The sequence below is a fragment of the Bombina bombina genome, chromosome 6 (assembly GCF_027579735.1).
Source record: "Bombina bombina isolate aBomBom1 chromosome 6, aBomBom1.pri, whole genome shotgun sequence".
Taxonomy (NCBI): Eukaryota; Metazoa; Chordata; class Amphibia; order Anura; family Bombinatoridae; genus Bombina; species Bombina bombina.
Window position 1 is genome coordinate 680,747,923 of NC_069504.1, and position 24,529 is coordinate 680,772,451.

Below are 24,529 nucleotides of genomic sequence, written 5' to 3' on the forward strand. Positions count from 1 at the left end.
GTCTTGTATCTTCTATTCATTCTTTGTTTGTGTGGATACAAAAGTGTCTCCAGCCCTTACATAATTTCAGCTTTTTGCATGGATTACCACCGCATTTATGAAAAACTTTCTTGGCTGAAAGCCAATTTCTTCTCGATTTTTCTTTGGTTGTATTCTCGCCAAAAATTTTCTTGACAATATCACCAATAGTTTTGGACTTTTGTCACACCGGTATGCGTATCTGAGGAATACAAAATAATTTCGCTATAAATGGTAAGACCTCAATTGCCGAGACAAAATAAAGTCAAAATTAATGTAGCAGAAAGTTACTGAAGAGTACAATGAGTGGTTGTATCTTCATTGTAACACCAAGCTGTGATTTCTATAATGGTGGTGTAAATAAGATTACCCTATAGCTGCCACATGTGCAGAGGAGTGCACTGAGGAAATGCAGCAGGGAAATCGGTTTACACCCCAGAGGTCAGATAAGGCATATAGGGCAGAACTAAATAAAATAAGAAGCAGAAACTTCTATAAAAAATAATCAATTGTTAGTGCAGGAAATATAAGCAGATGAGGTGTAATTGAACCTATTAAAAATAAAGTCTTATAGAAAAATATGAAGGTTGTATATTGTCCAAGTAGCATAAAATCTCAATAGGAGTGGAATTTAGGTGCAGGATACCACAGCATAATACTTATGAAGTTTAGGGCTTACCGGAGATCAAATCGTTGAGAGAGCTGTGCGATACAAAGTGTGGTTACAGAGCGCTGTGTCAGTCCGACTGTGCTGAAGTTGGCGTGTGACGTCACAGCCGCCTGGCTTGGATGAGCGTGGTTGTATCCCAGCTGACTGCCGATGCAGTGTAATCCGGAGCAGAGAAAATACAGGGCAGTAGAGATGACAAAGTGTTAGAGAGCGCTGTGGATTAATAGCAGAAAGTAATTTTGTCAAATGCTGAATCGAAGGAATGTGAACAGCGTTCACTTTGGCAGTTTGTGATCAGGTCGCGTGGATCCCTCTGTTGAAACAGAGTACACAGCAGGAGTTGGCTTGTAGTGTATCAGAGGTATAACTTCAATACTAAGCAACTTGTGAAGTGGGAGGCAACCTTAAATAGGGTGGAGAGGATAAGGTGAGCAGAAAATTAAAGGAACAGTGATTACTGACAGGTAGTATGAGAGGAATCCCTGACAGAATCCCCCATCTAATGAGCAACTCCCGGGGCTCATGGTCCAGGGCGGTCAGGGTTTCTTTGATGGAAACTGGAAACCAGACGCGGTGCTGAAATGTTGCTGGCAGGTTCCCAAGAGTTTTCCTCCTTGGAGTAGCCCTTCCAGCTGATGAGGTATTGTAGAGCTCCTCGGTACAGGCGGGAGTCAAGAATAGATCTTATTTCATACTCGACATTTGGATCAATGGTAACGGTTGGAGTAGACCGTTGATTTGAGATGCGTCTTACCTCCCTATAGGGTTTTAATAGGGAGACGTGAAATGTTGGGTGAATCTTTAATGTGTCAGGTAACTTGAGGCGGACAGCATTTGGATTGATCACTTTCTCAACTGGATATGGTCCAACGAAAAGAGGGAAGAGAGTTTTCTGGATGGAGTATTCATTCTCAGGTTTTTTGTAGAGAGCCATACTAAGTCGCCTATTTGGTAGACTGGAAGAGTTCTTCTGTGTTTGTCATAGTAATGTTTTTGTATGTCTTTGGCTCGTTTTATGGAGGATTCGATAGAGCTGAAGTTTGAGGAGATGGAGTCAGACAATTCCGAGATGCTGCGAGAGAGGGACTGTGAAGTAGGTAACAACTGGAAAGAAGGGTGAAAACCATAATTTGCAAAGAACGGGGTTTGATTGGTAGTGGAATGTAACGTATTATTGTAACAGAATTCTGCATAAGGTAAAAGTTCAGACCAATGGTCTGGTTGTGTTGAACAGAATGCTCTCAAGAATTGCTCAAGCCACTGATTACATCTTTCCGTCTGTCCGTTTGTTTGCGGATGATACGCAGTGGTAAGTCTCCTGTCGATGTTGAATATTTTACAGAATTGCGACCACAACTTGCTGGAGAATTGTGTGCCCCGATCGGAAAGGATAGTAGTGGGTATACCATGGTATTTGATAACATTGGAAATAAGTAAACGGATAGTCTCCATAGCAGTAGGTAGTTTGTTACATGGAATAAAATGACACATTTTTGTGAACAAATCCACAACAACAAGAATGGTGGTGTTTTTTGAGGAAAGAGGCAGGTCAACAATAAAATCAAGTGCAATGTCGGACCATGGCCTCTTTGGTGTAGGTAGAGAAAGTAGCAAGCCATAGGGGGGCTGTTTTTCCTTTTTTGAAACTATACATGTACTACAAGTCTGAACATGGTTTTTTATGTCAGTGGTCATGTGAGGCCACCAATAGTTTCTGTTAACTAATTCTAAAGTCTTGGTAATCCCTGGATGCCCAGCGAGTAGAGAGTCATGTACAGAGTGGAGAAGAGTAGATCTGAGAGTAGGTGGGATGTATAATTTAGAGTTAAAGTAGTAGCAGCCGTCAGGTTTGATAGTAAGATCAAGCTCCGCCTTTGTTTGATCCTTTCTTTGTTCGATTTTTAGGATAGGCAGGGAGTCAGTGGTGAAACAGAGAAAATTTTGAGGTGGGATAAGAGATTGTTGAAGGGATGGTGAAGGTTTGTCCACTGGCATACGTGAGAGGGCATCCGCTTTTTTATTTTTTCCAGATGGACGAAAAGTAATTAGGTAATTAAACCTTGATAGGAATAGATTCCAGCGGACTTGTCTAGCAGATAAGGTCCTAGTAGACTTTAGGTACTGTAAGTTCCTATGGTCGGTATAGATTAGAATAGGAATAAGAGTCCCTTCCAACAGGTGTCGCCAATGTTCCAAAGATAGCTTTATAGCGAGTAACTCTTTATCCCCGATGGGATAGTTTTGTTCAGCCAAATTCAGGGTTCGTGAGTAGTAGGCGACAGGGTGTAGGGGTTTTTTCAAGTCTTCCCTCTGAGACAAGATTGCGCCTACTGCATAGTTGGATGCATCGACTTCCAGAACAAATTGGTATTTTGGGTCGGGGAACCGGAGGATGGGAGCAGTGGTAAATTTTTCCTTGAGGAAATCAAATGCTTTTTGAGCATCAGAGGACCATTTGAAAGTTCTATTGGATTTTGTTAACGAAGTAAGTGGAACTGTGAGCTTGGAGAAATTTTTTATAAACTTACAATAAAAGTTCGCAAATCCCATAAAACTTTGTACCTGTTTTTTGGTTTTAGGGATGGGCCACTGTAGAATTGTATTGATTTTGTTGTCCTCCATACGAATGCCTGCTGGGGAAATTTCGTAACCTAGAAATGAAATAGACTGCGAATTGAATATACATTTTTCAGCCTTTGCGTATAGATGGTTACTTCTAAGTCTGGAGAGAACTTGTTTTACATGGGTGATGTGTTCAGGTAAGGACTTGGAGTATACTAGTATATCATCCAGGTAGATTACAATATAAACATCCAGGATATCTCTGAACACGTCGTTGATAAGATGTTGAAAAGTAGCAGGGGCATTACATAACCCAAATGGCATGACGACGTATTCGAACAATCCATAGCGAGTTCGAAACGCCGTCAACCATTCATCCCCAGATCTTATTCGGATTAGGTTGTAAGCCCCCCTTAGGTCCAATTTAGTGAAGTATTTGGCCCCTTCAAGTCTCTCTATGAGCTCCGGAATCAACTGCAAAGGGTACCTATTTTTTATGGTAATCTGATTCAATTTTCTATAGTCGATTATGGGTCTTAGTGAACCGTCTTTATTTTTTACGAAAAATATCCCCGCACCTGCGGGAGAAGTAGAGGGGCGTATGAAGCCTTTTTTTAGATTTTCGTGGATATAAGTTTTTAGATGCAGAAGTTCGGGGTTTGACAGAGGGAATATATGCCCACAGGGTATTTCAGATCCTGGAATGATATCAATGGGACAATCGTATTTATGATGTGGGGGTAGGTTTTCACTTTCTGTCTTACTAAAAACATCAATGTACTCTTTGTACACATCAGGTACAAGGTTTTCAGGTGAGACTTCGGTTGTCTGTAGGACAGTGACCGGAAAACAATTGTTAATACAGTATGGAGAAGAGAAGGTCAGTGAGTTGTTAGACCAGTTTATAGTTGGATTGTGAGTTTTAAGCCATTGAATACCCAGAACCACAGGGGAGACGGGTGAACAGATAACATCAAAAGTAATAAACTCTCTATGGTGGTCAGTGGTACTCACCAGGAGGGGTACGGTTTCATAGACCACAGGACCAGTAGTGATTTCTCTACCATCTATCCCCCTAAGAAAAACAGGAGACTTTTTCTGGGTTAGTGGTATTTTATTTACAGTGACATATTCCTTATCTATGTATGAGGCAGTGGCTCCGGAATCAACTATCGCGGATGCGCTGGCCCGCTGTTGTTCCCACTGTAAGAGAAGAGACAGTGTTAAATAAGAATGAGTTTGTACCTGGGTAGTACAACAAAAAGGCTGGTATGAAATCTTACCCTTATTCTGTCTAAGAAGGGATGGACAATCTTTTACTGTGTGATCGTCAGAAGCACAGTATAGACAAAGATTTAGGTTGCGTCGTCTGAGCTTTTCTTGGGGAGAGAGAGGACCTTTTACGAATCCTATGTCCATAGGTTCGGGCAAGCTTTTAGTAGAGGAAGTAGTATGTGAGGTAGTGACTTGTTTTTTGTAAGGGAAATCATGTGAAGACCTCTCTTGCTGCCTTTCTTTGAGGCGTCTGTCTATGGTGATGGACAGGGTCATCAATTCTTCGAGTGTAGGGGGTAGATCTATTCGTGAAAGTTCATCTTTAATAGCGTCAGACAGACCCAATCTAAACTGGTTCCGCAATGATAAGTTGTTCCACTGTGAATCTTTTGCCCATTTCTTGAATTCGGTGATGTAGTCTTCTACAACCCTTTTTTGTTTGTTTCAACCCTCTCATGGCTGTTTCTGCCATAATCTGTTTGTATGGGTCCTCATACAACTGACCCATAGCTGTGAAGGAATTCTCTAATGAGTTTAAGATTTCTTCGTTGTTCTCAAAGAATGTGTTCGCCCAAGTACGGGGTTCACCTCTTAAGTATGATATCGTAGTAAGAACCCTCACCCTATCAGTAGGATAGGTATGTGGTTTTAATGCAAACATGAGCAAGCATGCGTTTTTGAATTCTCTATACTGGGATCTATCCCCATGGAATTTCTCTGGGGGACTAACTTGGGGCTCAGTGCCAGGAATTCTTTTGTCAACCACATCCCTAATATAAGCTTTTATAGTCTCATTCTCTGTTTTGAGGGAATTGAGACCATCAGTTAATAGATCAACCCTTTGTTGAAGGGCAATTATGTGTGGGTTAGTCTCAGCTGGGTCCATATTACTTTAGGGCTTAGTATTCTGTCACACCCGTATGCGTATCTGAGGAATACAAAATAATTTCGCTATAAATGGTAAGACCTCAATTGCCGAGACAAAATAAAGTCAAAATTAATGTAGCAGAAAGTTACTGAAGAGTACAATGAGTGGTTGTATCTTCATTGTAACACCAAGCTGTGATTTCTATAATGGTGGTGTAAATAAGATTACCCTATAGCTGCCACATGTGCAGAGGAGTGCACTGAGGAAATGCAGCAGGGAAATCGGTTTACACCCCAGAGGTCAGATAAGGCATATAGGGCAGAACTAAATAAAATAAGAAGCAGAAACTTCTATAAAAAATAATCAATTGTTAGTGCAGGAAATATAAGCAGATGAGGTGTAATTGAACCTATTAAAAATAAAGTCTTATAGAAAAATATGAAGGTTGTATATTGTCCAAGTAGCATAAAATCTCAATAGGAGTGGAATTTAGGTGCAGGATACCACAGCATAATACTTATGAAGTTTAGGGCTTACCGGAGATCAAATCGTTGAGAGAGCTGTGCGATACAAAGTGTGGTTACAGAGCGCTGTGTCAGTCCGACTGTGCTGAAGTTGGCGTGTGACGTCACAGCCGCCTGGCTTGGATGAGCGTGGTTGTATCCCAGCTGACTGCCGATGCAGTGTAATCCGGAGCAGAGAAAATACAGGGCAGTAGAGATGACAAAGTGTTAGAGAGCGCTGTGGATTAATAGCAGAAAGTAATTTTGTCAAATGCTGAATCGAAGGAATGTGAACAGCGTTCACTTTGGCAGTTTGTGATCAGGTCGCGTGGATCCCTCTGTTGAAACAGAGTACACAGCAGGAGTTGGCTTGTAGTGTATCAGAGGTATAACTTCAATACTAAGCAACTTGTGAAGTGGGAGGCAACCTTAAATAGGGTGGAGAGGATAAGGTGAGCAGAAAATTAAAGGAACAGTGATTACTGACAGGTAGTATGAGAGGAATCCCTGACAACTTTCGGGGGACAAAATTGCACATCTTAGAAACACTTTAAAGGTCTATATCTCTCTCCAGTATGGGTAATCTTTTTTTAATAATACTAGAGATTTCACCATATTGTCTGCTGAATATTGTAATAAAGTTAATGCCACCTTTCTTAAATCCTTTATTCTTGTTACTACCTTCTTTTAATAAAGTATCGCTATCCTTTTGTGAGACTTTGGACGATATCTCCTTAAGTGTCTCTAAATTATAACCTCTATCACACAATCTTTCTGTTAAGGAGTTTGCATGTTCCCAATATTTTTCTAATGTAGTGCAGTTTCTTCTCAGCTTTATATATTGTCATTTCAGTATTCCTTTCAGTATTCAGTATTCCTTTCAGTATTCCTTTCAGTATTCAGTATTCCTTTCAGTATTCAGTATTCCTTTCAGTATTCCTTTCATCAGGTGATAAGGATGAGAAGAGTCTGCTCTAAGGATTGTGTTCCCAGATATCTCCTTTCTGTAAACCTCGAGGCTCTGAGACAACCAATCCTTCTTCATGGCTGAGTCTGACATCCAAATAAGGAATAAAATCCTTTGAGGGACTAAACCTGAGTTTCAAATTTCCGCTATTGTCATTTAGATGTCGTACAAAGCTTGTAAGACTTTCATTGTCACCTTTCCAAAATAGAAGCATATAATCAATATACCTTGTATAAAACGTGATGTTATGTCTATAAAGGTTATCAGATTAAAAAATTGCTCCGTCCTCAAAGTCTTCCAAATAAAGCTTGGCATACGATGGGGCGAATTTCGCCCCCAATTGCAGTGCCCCTTTTTTGTATGAAAAAATCTCCATTAAACACAAAATAATTGTGATTATGTAATAAGGTTATAGCTTCAAGTATAAAACTAATAAGAACTTCTTCATATAGGGACACAAAATATATAGTCACAAATACAGTGTCAGTATTCCAGGTCAGCCCACTCAGTAACGTCAACAGATGTTAAGTATCTCTTAGGAAACCTGTGAGCAATAAGATTGGAGTTTTAGCACTGTTGGACGCTGTCTCCTGGAAACATCATATTTATTTAACTTAGAAATACATGACATTTGTAAACGTTTGTGTTAATGTTGTATCTGTCACTTAGAAGTGATCTCTAACATTTGTGTATCATAGTCCAGAATCTCAAAATAATAACTAGTTTTCATGTGGTTTATAAACTAGGAAAACAAGTTTACAAACTGTGCGCTATTTAGCTATTTTGCTCGCGTGTAAACAGCGCTAGAAAAAAAGCTTTATGTGCTCCTCGGGGAGCGCATATTACAAGTTGAAAGTAAAAAGTATGCAAGCAAGCAAAACCTGATTTAAGCTAACCACATGACTTGTAATATGATCACTATTTCTGTTGTATGCAAAAAAACATATCGCTCACACGCAACAGCTCCTCTTGTAATCTTGCCCTAATAGTTTAAGCACAAGTGTCAGGATAGTTAAAATGGATATCGTGTTTTGGGGTGAGATGTTGGTAAAAGGCACAGGAAAATATGTTTAATTGATCTAGCACAAGTATCAGTATAGTTAAAATGGATGCCATGTTTTGGGGTATTTTGTCCAAAGGCACAGTAATATGAAAGAGTTTGAAAAAAGTTTTCAAGTGGGTTTTGGATTGAAAACTATTTTATATGAAAACTACACACAAATATTGATTAAACAATTGATTAACAAACGTAAAAGTAAGTGTCTTAACAGGTGTTTCTGGTTACATTAATTCCAGAAGGCCATCTTAAAGGTAAAATACATGAAAATAATAAGAGACTCTGGGGGGTAGTTATCAAGCCGTCAACCTCAAATACGCTGGAATTCCGCAGCGTATTTGTGGCAAGGCTGATTCGCCTTAGTTATCAAAGGCAAAAGTAGAATTTTGTGACGTAAGCTTCGATCCGCTGGACTCAGTCCGACACAGATCGATTCTTACGTCACTCCAGATGTTCCGCACACAAGTGCGGCACAATCTGTCTACTTTTGCTAGTTATCAAAAAACTAGCAGGTACGCTCGGCACTTTTCCGGCCCAGTGTACATGGTTTTCAAACCGCCGCCCTGGAGGTGGCGGATACCATAGGAATCAATGGGAGTCTGACCATAGCGAAAGTTGATGTTCGCTGCTGCCAGACATCCCATTGATTTCTATGGGAGCTGTCTACACCTAACACCCTAACATGTACCCCGAGTCTAAACACCCCTAATCTGTCCCCCCTACACCGCCGCAACTAAATAAATGTATTACCCCCTAAACCGCCGCTTCCGGAGCCCACCGCCACTATAATAAACGTGTTAACCCCTAAACCGCCGCTCCCTGACCCCGCTGCAACTATAATATATGTATTAACCCCTAAACCGCCGCTAACAGACCCCGCCGCCACCTACATGATACCTATTAACCCCTATCCTGCCCCCCCCTATACCGCGGCCCTCTATAATAAAGTTATTAACCCCTATCCTGCCGATCCCGGACCTCGCCGCAACTAAATAAATAGTTTAACCCCTAAACTGCCGCTCCTGGACCCCGCCGCAACCTATATTAAACTTATTAACCCCTAATCTGCCCCCCCTCACCTATAATACATTTAATAACCCCTATCCTGCCCCCCCTACACCGCCGCCACTGTAATAAAATTATTAACCCCTAAACCTAAGTCTAACCCTAACCCTAACACCGCCCAACTTAAATATTAATTAAATAAATCTAAATAATATTTCTATTATTAACTAAATTAATCCTATTTAAAACTAAATACTTATCTTTAAAATAAACCCTAATATAGCTACAATATAAATAATAATTATGTTGTAGCTATTTTAGGATTTATTTTTATTTTACAGGCAAATTTCTATTTATTTTAACTAGGTACAATAGCTATTAAATAGTTATTAACTATTTAATAGCTACCTAGCTAAAATAAAGAGAAATTTACCTGTAAAATAAAAACTAACCTAAGTTACAATTACACCTAACACTACACTATACTTTAATAAATTATTTCTATTTAAAAGTAAATACTTACCTGTAAAATAAACCCTAAGATAGCTACAATATAATTAATAATTACATTGTAGCTATTTTAGGATTTATATTTATTTTACAGGTAACTTTGTATTTATTTTAGCTAGTTAGAATAGTTATTAAATAGTTATTAAGTATTTAATAACTACCTAGCTAAAAGAAATACAAAATTACCTGTAAAATAAATCCTAACCTAAGTTACAATTAAACCTAAAACTACACTATCATTAAATTAATTAAATAAATTAACTACAAATAACTACAATTAAATACAATTACATAAACTAACTAAAGTGCAAAAAATAAAAAAGCTAAGTTACAAAAAATAAAAAAAATAAGTTACAAACATTTAAAAAATATTACAACAATTTTAAGCTACTTACACCTAATCTAAGCCCCCTAATAAAATAACAAAGCCCCCAAAATAAAAAAAATGCCCTACCCTATTCTAAATTAAAAAAGTTCAAAGCTCTTTTACCTTACCAGCCCTTAAAAGGGCCTTTTGCGGGGCATGCCCCAAAGAATTCTGCTCTTTTGCCTGTAAAAGAAAAATACAACCCCCCAACAGTGATCCTCCAAGGGGCGCTGAAGAAGTCTTCCATCCGATGAAGTCATCATCCAGGCGGCGCTGAAGAAGTCTTCCATCCGGGCGATGTCATCTTCCAAGCGGCGCCGAAGAAATCTTCCATCCGGGCGATGTCATCTTCCAAACGGGGTCTTCAATCTTCTTTCATCAGGATCAATCTTCATCCCGCCAAGTGTAACTTAGGTTAGGATTTATTTTACAGGTAATTTTGTATTTCTTTTAGCTAGGTAGTTATTAAATAGTTAATAACTATTTAATAACTATTCTAACAAGCTAAAATAAATACAAAGTTACCTGTAAAATAAATATAAATCCTAAAATAGCTACAATGTAATTATTAATTACATTGTAGCTATCATACGGCTAGATTTAGAGTTTTGTCGGTAACGACCCGAAAAACTAACGCCGGCTTTTTTCTGGCCGCACCATAAAAATAACTCTGGTATTGAGAGACCACATAAAGGCTGCGTTAGGCTCCAAAAAAGGAGCGTAGAGCATTTTAACGCAGCTTCAACTCTCGATACCAGATTTGCTTACGGACGCGATTCCCCCATAGGAAACAATGGGGCTGTTTGAGCTGAAAAAAAAACAAACACCTGCAAAAAAGCCGCGTTCAGCTCCTAACGCAGCCCCATTGTTTGCTATGCGGTAACCCTTCCTACGTCTGCACTTAACACTCTAACATGTACCCCGAGTCTAAACACCCCTAACCTTACACTTATTAACCCCTAATCTGCCGCCCCCGCTATCGCTGACCCCTGCATATTATTATTAACCCCTAATCTGCCGCTCCGTAAACCGCCGCTACTTACATTATCCTTATGTACCCCTAATCTGCTGCCCTAACATCGCCGACCCCTATATTATATTTATTAACCCCTAATCTGCCCCCCACAACGTCGCCTCCACCTGCCTACACTTATTAACCCCTAATCTGCCGACCGGACCTGAGCGCTACTATAATAAACTACTATATTGGCTGATCGGAACAGCCAATAGAATGCGAGCTCAATCTGATTGGCTGATGGGATCAGCCAATTGGATTGAACTTGATTCTGATTGGCTGATTCCATCAGCCAATCAGAATATTCCTACCTTAATTCCGATTGGCTGATAGAATCCTATCAGCCAATCGGAATTCGAGGGACGCCATCTTGGATGACGTCATTTAAAGGAACCGTCATTCGTCGTTCAGTCATCGGCCAGGATGGATGTTCCACGGTGGAGGTCTTCAGGATGCTGCCGCTTCGCTCCGGATGGATGCCGCTTGGATGAAGACTTCAATCGGATGGAAGACCTCTTCTGCCCCGCTTGGATGAAGACTTCAGCCGGATCATGGACCTCTTCAGCCCCCCGCTTGGGCTTGGATCAGGACATCGGAGGAGCTCTTCTGGACGGATCGGTGTGATACCCGGTGAGGTGAAGACAAGGTAGGATGATCTTCAGGGGCTTAGTGTTAGGTTTATTTAAGGGGGGTTTGGGTTAGATTAGGGGTATGTGGGTGGTGGGTTGTAATGTTGGGGGGCTTGGGTATTGTATGGGTTTTTTTACAGGCAAAAGAGCTGTATTTCTTGGGGCATGCCCCGCAAAGGGCCCTGTTCAGGGCTGGTAAGGTAAAAGAGCTTTGAACTTTAGTAGGGTAGGGCATTTTTTTATTTTGGGGGGCTTTGTTATTTTATTAGGGGGCTTAGAGTAGGTGTAATTAGTTTAAAATTGTTGTAATATTTTTCTTATGTTTGTAAATATTTTTTTATTTTTTGTAACTTAGTTCTTTTTTATTTTTTGTACTTTAGCTAGTTTATTTAATTGTATTTATTTGTAGCAATTGTATTTAATTAATTTATTGATAGTGTAGTGTTAGGTTAATTGTAGGTAATTGTAGGTAGTTTATTTAATTAATTTATTGATAGTCTAGTGTTAGGTTTAATTGTAACTTAGGTTAGGATTTCTTTTACAGGTAAATTGTAATTATTTTAACTATTTTAGCTATTAAATAGTTCTTAACTATTTAATAGCTATTGTACCTGGTTAAAATAAATACAAAGTTACCTGTAAAATAAATATAAATCCTAAAATAGCTATAATATAATTATAATTTATATTGTAGCTATATTAGGATTTATTTTACAGGTAAGTATTTAGCTTTAAATAGGAATAATTTATTTAATAAGAGTTAATTCATTTTGTTAGATTTAAATTATATTTAACTTAGGGGGGTGTTAGTGTTAGGGTTAGACTTAGCTTTAGGGGTTAATACATTTATTAGAATAGCGGTGAGCTCCAGTCGGCAGATTAAGGGTTAATGTTTGAAGTTAGGTGTCAGCGATGTTAGGGAGGGCAGATTAGGGGTTAATACTATTTATGATAGGGTTAGTGAGGCGGATTAGGGGTAAATAACTTTATTATAGTAGCGCTCAGGTCCGGTCGGCAGATTAGGGGTTAATAAGTGTAGGCAGGTGGAGGCGACGTTGAGGGGGGCAGATTAGGGGTTAATAAATATAATATAGGGGTCGGCGGTGTAAGGGGCAGCAGATTAGGGGTACATAAGGATAACGTAGGTGGCGGCGCTTTGCGGTCGGCAGATTAGGGGTTAATAAGTGTAGGTAGGTGGAGGCGACGTTGTGGGGGGCAGGTTAGGGGTTAATAAATATAATACAGGGGTCGGCGGTGTTAGGGGCAGCAGATTAGGGGTACATAAGGATAACGTAGGTGGCGGTCGGCAGATTAGGGGTTAAAAAAAATTATTGGAGTGTCGGCGATGTGGGGGGACCTCGGTTTAGGGGTACATAGGTAGTTTATGGGTGTTAGTGTACTTTAGAGTACAGTAGTTAAGAGTTTTATAAACCGGCGTTAGCCCAGAAAGCTCTTAACTACTGACTTTTTTCCTGCGGCTGGAGTTTTGTCATTAGATTTCTAACGCTCTCTTCAGAAACGACTCTAAATCCCATTGAAAAGATAGGATACGCAATTGACGTAAGGGGATCTGCGGTATGGAAAAGTCGCGGATGAAAAGTGAGCGTTAGACCCTATTTTTAGTGACTCCAAATACCGGCGGTAGCCTAAAACCAGCGTTAGGAGCCTCTAACGCTGGTTTTCACGGCTAACGCCAAACTCCAAATCTAGGTCTTAGGGTTTATTTTACAGGTAAGTATTTAGTTTTAAATAGGAATAATTTATTTAATGATAGTGTAGTGTTAGGTGTAATTGTAACTTAGGTTAGTTTTTATTTTACAGGTAAATTTCTCTTTATTTTAGCTAGGTAGCTATTAAATAGTTAATAACTATTTAATAGCTATTGTACCTAGTTAAAATAAATTGAAAGTTACCTGTAAAATAAATATAAATCCTAAGATAGCTACAATATAATTATTATTTATATTGTAGCTATATTAGGGTTTATTTTAAAGGTAAGTATTTAGTTTTAAATAGGATTAATTTAGTTAATAATAGAAATATTATTTAGATTTATTTAATTAATATTTAAGTTAGGGGGGTGTTAGGGTTAGTGTTAGACTTAGGTTTAGGGGTTAATAATTTTATTACAGTGGCAGCGGTGTAGGGGGGGCAGGATAGGGGTTAATAAATTTATTATAGGTGACGACGGTGTAGGGGGGGCAGGATAGGGGTTAATAAGTTTAATATAGGTTGCAGCGGGGTCCGGGAGCTGCGGTTTCGGGGTTAAACTATTTATTTAGTTGCGGTGAGGTCCGGGATCGGCAGGATAGGGGTTAATAAATTTATTATAGGTGGCGGCGGTATAGGGGGGCAGGATAGGGGTTAATAGGTATAATGTAGGTGGCGGCGGTGTCCGGGAGTGGCGGTTCAGGGGTTAATACATTTATAAGAGTTGCGGCGGGGTTTAGGAGCTGCGGTTTAGGGGTTAATAACTTTATTTAGTTGTGGGAGGCTCCGGGGGCACCGATATGGGGGGTAGAACAGTGTAGTTTAGTGTGGGTGCTTAGTGACAGGCTAGCAATAAAGCTGTCAAAAAGCCGAAGAGCAGCGAGATCAGATGAGTGATAACTCTCACAGTCCGCTGCTCATCGCCCCGTACTTGGTGCGCGGCTTTTTGACAGCTTTTTTGATAACTTAGGCGAAATTTTGCAGGTCCGCGGCGGCGATGGTAGGCAAGCTTAGTCGGGCGTATTGAACTGGCGAAGGCAGGTAAAGTAGACGCGTTGATAACTACCCCCCATTGAGTTTTATGTTGTTGGTAATTAACTATGCACTGAATTTAAACACAATCTGGGCCTCAATCACATACTTGGCAACTGGTGCAAAAACCAGTGTCACCAAATTTTTCCAAAATCAGCGCAGCAGACAAGTTACACGTGTTCATTTTTATGGCGTGCGCAGTTTTTACTCCCATAAACTAACATCGAACTGGCGTCTGCAGTTGGATATTACAAAGGCAGCGCATTGACTTAAGCGCTCAGAATGGATATATATTTTACTCCATTTTTAGCTAGCCACACATAGGCAGGTGCAGCAACCCTTGTGCACAGTAAAAAGGCAGAGTAACTACCTGGAAGCCTTAACAAACACCTAATGCATGCACAATCACATACATTTCATCCGCACATATCAAACAGTTAAACCTAAAAATAAAACACTAAATAAAGTTATTAATCCCTAAACCGTCACACACACACACCCCCACATCGCAAAAATTAATTTAGGATATTAACCCCTAAACTGCCACCCCCCCAGTACTTAGGTACCTAAATAAAGTATAAACCCCTAAACCGCCACCCCCCCCCCACATTGCTAAGTACCTAAATAAACTATTAACCCCTAAACCGTCATCCCCCACATCACTAAGTATTAACAAGTAACTAACATTACTTTAAAAAAAAACTACATTACAAAAAACTTACAGAAAATAAAAAAAAACTAACATTACAGAAAATAAAAAACCTACCCTTACAAAAAATAGCAAATGAAATTATCCAAAATAAAAAAAAATCCTATTCTAATAACCCTGTAATTAAAAAAACACCCCAAAATAAAAAAAAAAACTAATCTACAAATAAATTACCAATAGCCCTTAAAAAGCCTTTTGTAGGGCATTGTCCTAAAGCTCTTTTACCTAAAAAATTAAACAATTACCCCTTAACTTTACAACCACCCCCCCTACCCCCCAAACCCCCAAAATAAAAGAATCCTAAGTAAAAAAGCTAATCTACCCATTGCCCCGAAAAGGGCATTTGGATGGGCAATTTCCCTTAAAAGTGCATTCCGTTCTTTTTCTGCCCATTAAAATAAAAAGCCCTAATCTAAAAAAAAACCCATCCCAAACATAAAAAAAAACCTTTTACACTAACCCCAAAATTGGTACTCACCATTGATGAAGGGCGGCGCTCCATCTTCATCCTGGCGGCGCTCTATCTTCATCCATCGCGGGACCATCTTCTTCAATCTTCTTCCAGGCCACAGTCCATCTTCTATCTTGTAGCCAGGTGGTGGTGGCGAAGGTGGCTTGGTCGGTCCTCATCTTCAGCCAGGCGACACGGGGGTCCTCTTCATGCTCATTCTCAGTAGAACAGCTTGTCATATACTATATCCCTTTTAAAACCTTTTTATACATTTATTTTAGTAATAAACATATTATATATATATATATATATATATATATATATATATATATATATATATATATATATATATATATATATATATATATATATATATATACCTTTTTTATAGTGCTTCAGTGCCTTTTTTGAGATTAGCAATTTGGGCGGATAAATTGCTAATCTTTGCTATACAACTCTATGTAATAAGGATTTAAAGACAATGTATTCCTTTTCTGATTGTAATTCAGTCAATTTCGACAATAGTTGCTGATGCTATATTAACTAAAAATGATGAACAAACTACTAAATCTCTGCCTTATAGTTCATTGTTTTTCTAAGGTACATGCATTTTGGACAAAAACAGAGTTAAAGGGGGGTAGTTATCAACGTGTCTACATTACCTGCCTTCGCCGGCCCAATACGCCCGCCTAAGCTCGCCTCACATCGCCGCCGCGGACCTGCAAAAATTTGCCTAAGTTATCAAAAAGGCTGTCAAAAAGCCACGCACCAAGTACGGGGCGATGAGCAGCGGACTGTGAGAGTTATCACTCATCCGATCTCGCTGCTCTTCGGCTTTTTTATAGCTTTCTTGCTAGCCTGTCACTAAGCACCCACACTAACTACACTGTTCTACCCCCTATACCGGCGCCCCCGGAGCCCCCCACAACTAAATAAAGTTAGTAACCCCTAAACCGCCGCTCCTAGACCCCGCCGCAACTCTTATAAATGTATTAACCCCTAAACCGCCGCAACCTACATTATACCTAGTAACCCCTATCCTGCCCCCCCCTATACCGTCGCCCTCTATAATAAAGTTATTAACCCCTATCCTGCTGATCCCGCACCTCGCCGCAACTAAATAAATAGTTTTAACCTCTAAACCGCCGCTCCTTGACCCCGCCGCAACTATAATATATGTATTAACCCCTAAACCACCGCTCCCGGACCCCGCCGCAACCTATATTAAATTTATTAACCCCTATCCTGCCCCCCCTACACCGTCGCCACCTATAATACATTTATTAACCCCTATCCTGCCCCCACTACACCGCCACCACTGTAATAAAATTATTAACCCCTAAACCTAAGTCTAACACTAACCCTAACACCCCCTAACTTAAATATTAATTAAATAAATCTAAATAATATTTCTATTATGAACTAAATTAATCCTATTTAAAACTAAATACTTACCTTTAAAATAAACCCTAATATAGCTACAATATAAATAATAATTATATTGTAGCTATGTTAGGATTTATTTTTATTTTACAGGTAACTTTCAATTTATTTTAACTAGGTACAATAGCTATTAAATAGTTATTAACTATTTAATAGCTTACCTAGCTAAAATAAAGAGAAATTAACCTGTAAAATAAAAACTAAACTAAGTTACATTTACACATAACACTACACTATACTTTAATAAATTATTCCTATTTAAAACTAAATACTTACCTGTAAAATAAACCCTAAAATAGCTACAATATAATTAATAATTACATTGTAGCTATCTTAGGCCTAGATTTGGAGTTTTGTCGGTAACGACCCGAAAAACTAATGCCGGCTTTTTTCTGGCCGCACCATAAAAATAACTCTGGTATTGAGAGTCCACATAAAGGCTGCGTTAGGCTCCAAACAAGGAGCGTAGAGCATTTTTAACGCAGCTTCAACTCTCGATACCAGAGTTGCTTACGCAAGCGGCCAGCCTCAAAAACGTGCTCGTGCACGATTCCCCCATAGGAAACAATGGGGCTGTTTGAGCTGAAAAAAAACCAAACACCTGCAAAAAAGCCGCGTTCAGCTCCTAACGCAGCCCCATTGTTTCCTATGCGGTAACCCTTCCTACGTCTGCACTTAACACTCTAACATGTACCCCGAGTCTAAACACCCCTAACCTTACACTTATTAACCCCTAATCTGCCGCCCCCGCTATCGCTGACCCCTGCATATTATTATTAACCCCTAATCTGCCGCTCTGTAAACCGCCGCTACTTACATTATCCCTATGTACCCCTAATCTGCTGCCCTAACATCGCTGACCCCTATATTATATTTATTAGCCCCTAATCTGCCCCCCACAATGTCTCCTCCTCCTGCCTACACTTATTAACTCCTAATCTGCCGACCGGACCTGAGCGCTACTATAGTAAAGTTATTAACCCCTAATCCGCCTCACTAACCCTATCAGGTGGAGGCGACGTTGAGGGGGGCAGATTAGGGGTTAATAAATATAATATAGGGGTCGGCGGTGTTAGGGGCAGCAGATTAGGGGTACATAAGGATAACGTAGGTGGCGGCGCTTTGCGGTCGGCAGATTAGGGGTTAATAAGTGTAGGCAGGTGGAGGCGACGTTGTGGGGGGCAGGTTAGGGGTTAATAAATATAATACAGGGGTCGGCGGTGTTAGGGGCAGCAGATTAGGGGTACATAAGTATAACGTAGGTGGCGGTCGGCAGATTAGGGTTTAAAAAATTTTTTTCGAGTGTCGGCGATGTGGGGGGACCTCGGTTTAGGGGTACATAGGTAGTTTATGGGTGTTAGTGTACTTTAGAGCACAGTAGTTAAGAGCTTTATAAACCGGCGTTAGCTCAGAAAGCTCTTAACTACTGACTTTTTTCCTGCGGCTGGAGTTTTGTCGTTAGATGTCTAACGCTCACTTCAGAAACGACTCTAAATACCGGAGTTATAAAAATCCCATTGAAAAGATAGGATACGCAATTTACGTAAGGGGATCTGCGGTATGGAAAAGTTGCGGCTGGAAAGTGAGCGTTAGACCCTATTTTGAGTGACTACAAATACCGGCGGTAGCCTAAAACCAGCGTTAGGAGCCTCTAACGCTGGTTTTCACGGCTACCGCCAAACTCCAAATCTAGGCCTTTGGATTTATATTTATTTTACAGGTAACTTTGTATTTATTTTAGCTAGTTAGAATAGTTATTAAATTGTTATTAACTATTTAATAACTACCTAGCTAAAAGAAATACAAAATTTCCTGTAAAATAAATCCTAGCCTAAGTTACAATTAAACCTAACACTACACTATCATTAAATTAATTAAATAAATTAACTACAAATAACTACAATTAAATACAATTACATAAACTAACTAAAGTACAAAAAATAAAAAAAGCTAAGTTACAAAAAATAAAAAAAATAAGTTACAAACATTTTAAAATTATTACAACAATTTTAAGCTACTTACACCTAATCTAAGCCCCCTAATAAAATAACAAAGCCCCCAAAATAAAAAAATGCCCTACCCTATTCTAAATTAAAAAAGTTCAAAGCTCTTTTACCTTACCAGCCCTTAAAAGGGCCTTTCGTGGGGCATGCCCCAAAGAATTCAGCTCTTTTGCCTGTAAAAGAAAAATACAACCCCCCCAACATTAAAACCCACCACCCACATACCCCTAATATAACCCAAACCCCCCTTAAAATAACCTAACACTAATCCCCGGAAGATCTTCCTTCCTTGAGTCGTCTTCACTCAGCCGAGCAGCGATGGAACCGAAGAGGAGATCCGGAGCGGCAGAAGTTATCCTCCAAGGGGGGCTGAAGAAATCTTCCATCCGATGAAGTGATCCTCTAGTCGGCGCTGAAGAAGTCTTCCATCCGGGCGATGTCATCTTCCAAGCGGCGCTGAAGAAGTCTTCTATCCGGGCAATGTCATCTTCCAAGCGGGGTCTTCAATCTTCAATCTTCATCCCGCCGACGTGGAACATCCTTCTTTCCCGATGGACTACCGACGAATGAAGGCTCATTTAAGGGACGTCATCCAAGATGGAATCCCTTCAATTCCGATTGGCTGATAGGATTCTATCAGCCAATCGGAATTAAGGTAGGAAAAATCTAATTTGATGATTGAATCAGCCAATCAGATTGACGTTCAATCTGATTGGCTGATCCAATCAGCCAATCAGATTGAGCTCGCATTCTATTGGCTAATTCCTAAAATAGCTACAATGTAATTATTAATTACATTGTAGCTATCTTAGGGTTTATTTTACAGGTAAGTATTTAGTTTTAAATAGGAATAATTTATTTAAGTATAGTGTAGTGTTAGGTGTAATTGTAACTTAGGTTAGTTTTTATTTTACAGGTAAATTTCTCTTTATTTTAGCTAGGTAGCTATTAAATAGTTAATAACTATTTAATAGCTATTATACCTAGTTAAAATAAATTGAAAGTTACCTGTAAAATAAAAATAAATCCTAACATAGCTACAATATAATTATTATTTATATTGTAGCTATATTAGGGTTTATTTTACAGGTAAGTATTTAGTTTTAAATATGATTAATTTAGTTAATAATAGAAATATTATTTAGATTTATTTAATTAATATTTAAGTTAGGGGGGTGTTAGGGTTAGTGTTAGACTTAGGTTTAGGGGTTAATAAATTTATTACAGTAGTGGCGGTGTAGTGGGGGGCAGGATAGGGGTTAATAAATGTATTATAGGTGGCGACGGTGTAGGGGGGCAGATTAGGGGTTAATAAATTTAATATAGGTTGCGGCAGGGTCCGGGAGCGGCGGTTTAGGGGTTAAACTATTTATTTAGTTGCAGTGAGGTGCGGGATCAGCAGGATAGGGGTTAATAACTTTATTATAGAGGGCGGCGGTATAGGGGGGGCAGGATAGGGGTTACTAGGTATAATGTAGGTTGCGGCGGTGTCCGGGAGCAGTGGTTTAGGGATTAATACATTTATTATAGTTGCGGCGGGGTCAGGGAGTGGCGGTTTAGGGGTTAATATGTATAGAGTAGCTTGCGGTGGGCTCCGGGAGCGGCGGTTTAGGGGGTAATAACTTTATTTAGTTGCGGCGGTGTAGGGGGGGACAGCTTAGGGGTGTTTAGACTCGGGGTACATGTTAGGGTGTTAGGTGTAGACAGCTCCCATAGAAATCAATGGGATGTCTGGCAGCAGCGAACTTGTACTTTCGCTATGGTCAGACTCCCATTGATGCCTATGGGATCCTCTGCCTCCAGGGCGGCGGATTGAAAACCAGGTACGCTGGGCCGGAAAAGTGCCGAGCGTACCTGCTAGTTTTTTGATAACTAGCAAAAGTAGTCAGATTGTGCCGCACTTGTGTGCGGAACATCTGGAGTGACGTAAGAATCGATCTGTGTCGGACTGAGTCCGGCGGATCGAAGCTTACGTCACAAAATTCTACTTTTGCCGGTCTCTAGCCTTTGATAACTAAGGCGAATCAGCCTCGCCACAAATACGCTGCGGAATTCCAGCGTATTTGAGGTTGATGGCTTGATAACTAGGCCCCAAAGTGTACACTTAGTAAATTGAGTGAAATGCCAGTGACACTCTGAGTGAAATTTCACATAATGCTGCTAACAATAAGTATCTTAGGATAAAGCATCTCTTTATTCTATTTTATAGTTATCTAGCTTATTCCGGCAAATGTTGCCGATGCTACAATGAACTTTTTTGCATAGGACATTGTAACTCGTAACCGATTGAATACATAAAAACACATGATCAAGTAAAAATAAACTGACCTGATTGGGAACTTTGATACAAGAAATGGGAAGTGAACACTGAAATGCTTGAGGATAGGTTGAAATACTTTTGAATGCATGCATTTTCATTGGCTTATGTTTTTTATTTATCGAATTTCAATATCTTTTTTCTTTTTAACTTTTGATATCATATATATATATATATATATATATATATATATATATATATATATATATATATATATATATATATATATGTAGGAATGAATTAGATGTTAATTGTTTTTTTATTTTCGATTGGGTATATTATGTATTTTAATTTATTATAACGGGTGTAAATCTGACCTCAGCCAATGAGGTGTCAGATAGCGTACATGATTGTATATGTAAGGCCGCCTGTAATGCGGCATTTTATACAACCTTTCCAAGCAAAACAAATTTTAAATGCTCTTGAGAAAGATAGTATCATCCGTTGAAACGCGTTGAGATAAATAAAGCTGCTTTTTAAACATAAAGAGCTGGTGAACACTTTCTTGACAATAAAGGAGCCATTTATCCAGTATTATTCTGTGAGTACTACACTTATTTTAGCATGGTGTTTGGAAGCACTACGCCAACGTGATATCTTTTACAAGACACAGGTGCCATTCCCTGACGAAATTTCTGAGTATATTGTGGGGTTTATACAGTGAAATCTCCTGGGACTCTCTGCAAATCAGCCCCTCCTTCTACAAACATATCGATTTAACAGCCTTTGGGAGAGACTGTTGGAAGGCAGCAGTTCTAACCAGAGGGGAATGCATATCCGTATTGTGTATATGTATATATATATATATACAGTATATATATATATATATATATATATATATATATATATATATATATAAATATTTAGTCTACCCCAATATTTATTCAGTAATCTAGTAAAATAAGTTGTTATCATACAGACCCCAACACACACAGAATTTGTATTGTCCTGTCTCCTGCATCCCAACCCATGCACAATTGCTTCTTGATGAGGGATGTATCTAGTGCTATTATTAAATAAATGTGTTGGCACATTTCTTGCTTCCTTGGACACACAATATTCAGTTGGGGAGGGGGATTGCCATATAAATTGTTTTGGAGGGCCACACGTTGGACAAGCAAGTTTTATCTAATCACATTTTTACTTAAAGCTAAAATGTTGGTTCTAGAATGCATTATCACTACAACTAAGTTATAGTATATAAAATATGGATACGTTTATTATGCCCTTGTTTGAACCAGTGACCTTAAACTGACAATAATCCTACAGGTGCTAGTGGGGGTGTAACACCTACAGATAGATGCAGAGGATACATTTTAATTACAATGTAATACTTAAACAAAAGCAAATTATTTTCAATTTCCATTTTTTTTATTCTTTCACAAAGTAAACACTCTAAAATCTGGGCAGCAATTCAGACTTGAAAAAAAACTAATTTATTTGGCAAAACAAACCCACTGGGAATGTACTAATTTAAATGTAGCCTTTTGTTCTAACTTTCACATTTTATTTTCAGATGATTTTGTTCTCCAGATTGTTGGCAAAGGATCTAACTAGATATGTGTTCATTGTTAACATTAATTTAATTTATTAACCAGTTAACCATTAGCGTTTTTGTTTTGATTTAGAACAGTGAATTTGAAATATTCCTGTTGTGGGTTAAATGGTCAGCAATATAAAGTATTTCCTAATTCCAAGATCATTTACTCATGAAGGTAGGTATATTTTATACATCTAGACCATAAATGGGAAATATGTGCAGATAGATAGATAGAAGATAGATATATAGATAGATAGATAGATAGATAGATAGATAGATAGATAGATAGATAGATAGATAGATAGATAGATAAGGTTAAATTACATTCACTCTTCTAATTAACAAATAGATTCTACTATAACATGCCTGCTTATCCAAAAATATTTTTTTTTCAGAGAAAACCTCACCTAAAAGTGTTTCCACTGGAACAGGGAATTCTGGGTATGGATATGCAAATGAGTTTCACAATGCTTCACTTTTTACTTCAAACATTTTAAAACAGCCAAAATAAATAAATATATATAATACGTTTTAAAATGTTTTCTTTTATTTACCTATTAAATTTAAGAAACATTTTTTTTCATCTAGTGACATGGCTCATTTGGACACAATGGGGCCCATTTATCAAGCTCTGAACGGAGCTTGTGGACCTGTGTTTCTGGCGTGTTTCGCCAGAAACAGTAGTTATGAAACAGCGGTCTAAAGACCGCTTCTCCATAACCCTGTCGGCCTGCTCTGATGAGGCAGACAGGAATCACTGGTGTGACGGATACCCCGGTTACCCCGACTGGGTAGCTCTGCCAAAGGGGTCCTGCTTCCTCCCTGCAGACTGCAGCTATGTAAAGCTGGCAAGTGAAAACAGCCTGTAGCCACCCCTGATGCCCGACAGCACCAGTACTCAAAGTCCCACCCTGTGGCAGACTCCAGCTACCCAGACTAGGTAGCTCTGCCAGAGTGTCCTTCCTCTGCCTGGAACAGGCTGCTATGTAGCCCAGGCAAGTGATTGTGGCAGGAGCCCACCCAAATAACCAGACAGACTAGCATTCAGGTGAAATAAGAACTGCTTTAGTGCACAGAAAACACAGCTTTTATACATTTCCAACAAATGGGGGTAGTTACTACACAAATAGAAACAAATATTATACAATGAGACAAACATCAGACAATGGTTAGTTAAACAAGATTCTTTTCACATCCTGACTTACAAAAGGACAATGTATGACTCACACAATAATAGAAAAACACTTCACACCTAGACTAGATAACAACAGGGGTGAGGTTATAGGGGGTAGGGGTTTAACCCTTGCAGCCTGGTATCCGTGACAAAAACCATGCAACCAAAAGCTTCCAGAGATTGTGGTTGCTCTGAGGAGCCCAAAACCACTGAGAACAGGGGTGAGGTTGTAGGGAGGTGGGGGTAGCCTTAGCTGTCTGGTATCCGTGACATCTCCCCCCTCCAGTTAACGGGTCGGCCTGGGGCTGTCCGACGGTGGCCCTCCACTTCTCGTTGCTGGGAGAGGTTATCCCATCTCTCCTGAGCTTGGGGCATCCTGGGCGCAGGGGTAGTCACATAAGGCAACATCCCGAACAAGTTTTCTAAGGCCGGCTTCAAAACAATTGCTGTCCCACAAGTTCCAGGGTCCTTAAGTTCCATGGCCACACTGCCTTTCTCTGTGACACTCTGTTTAGTACCAGCTGACCCACCCACAAACAAAGCTAATGCCGGTTTCCCAGCTGTATTCCCACCCCAGACATTAGGGGGAGGTTGCTCACAAACATGTGGCACCAACTGTATATGATTTTTTTTTTTTTTTTTTTTAAATCTTTTTTATTGAGGTTTTTCCAGGAAACAATGAAAAGGTTACAAGCTTGAAAAAA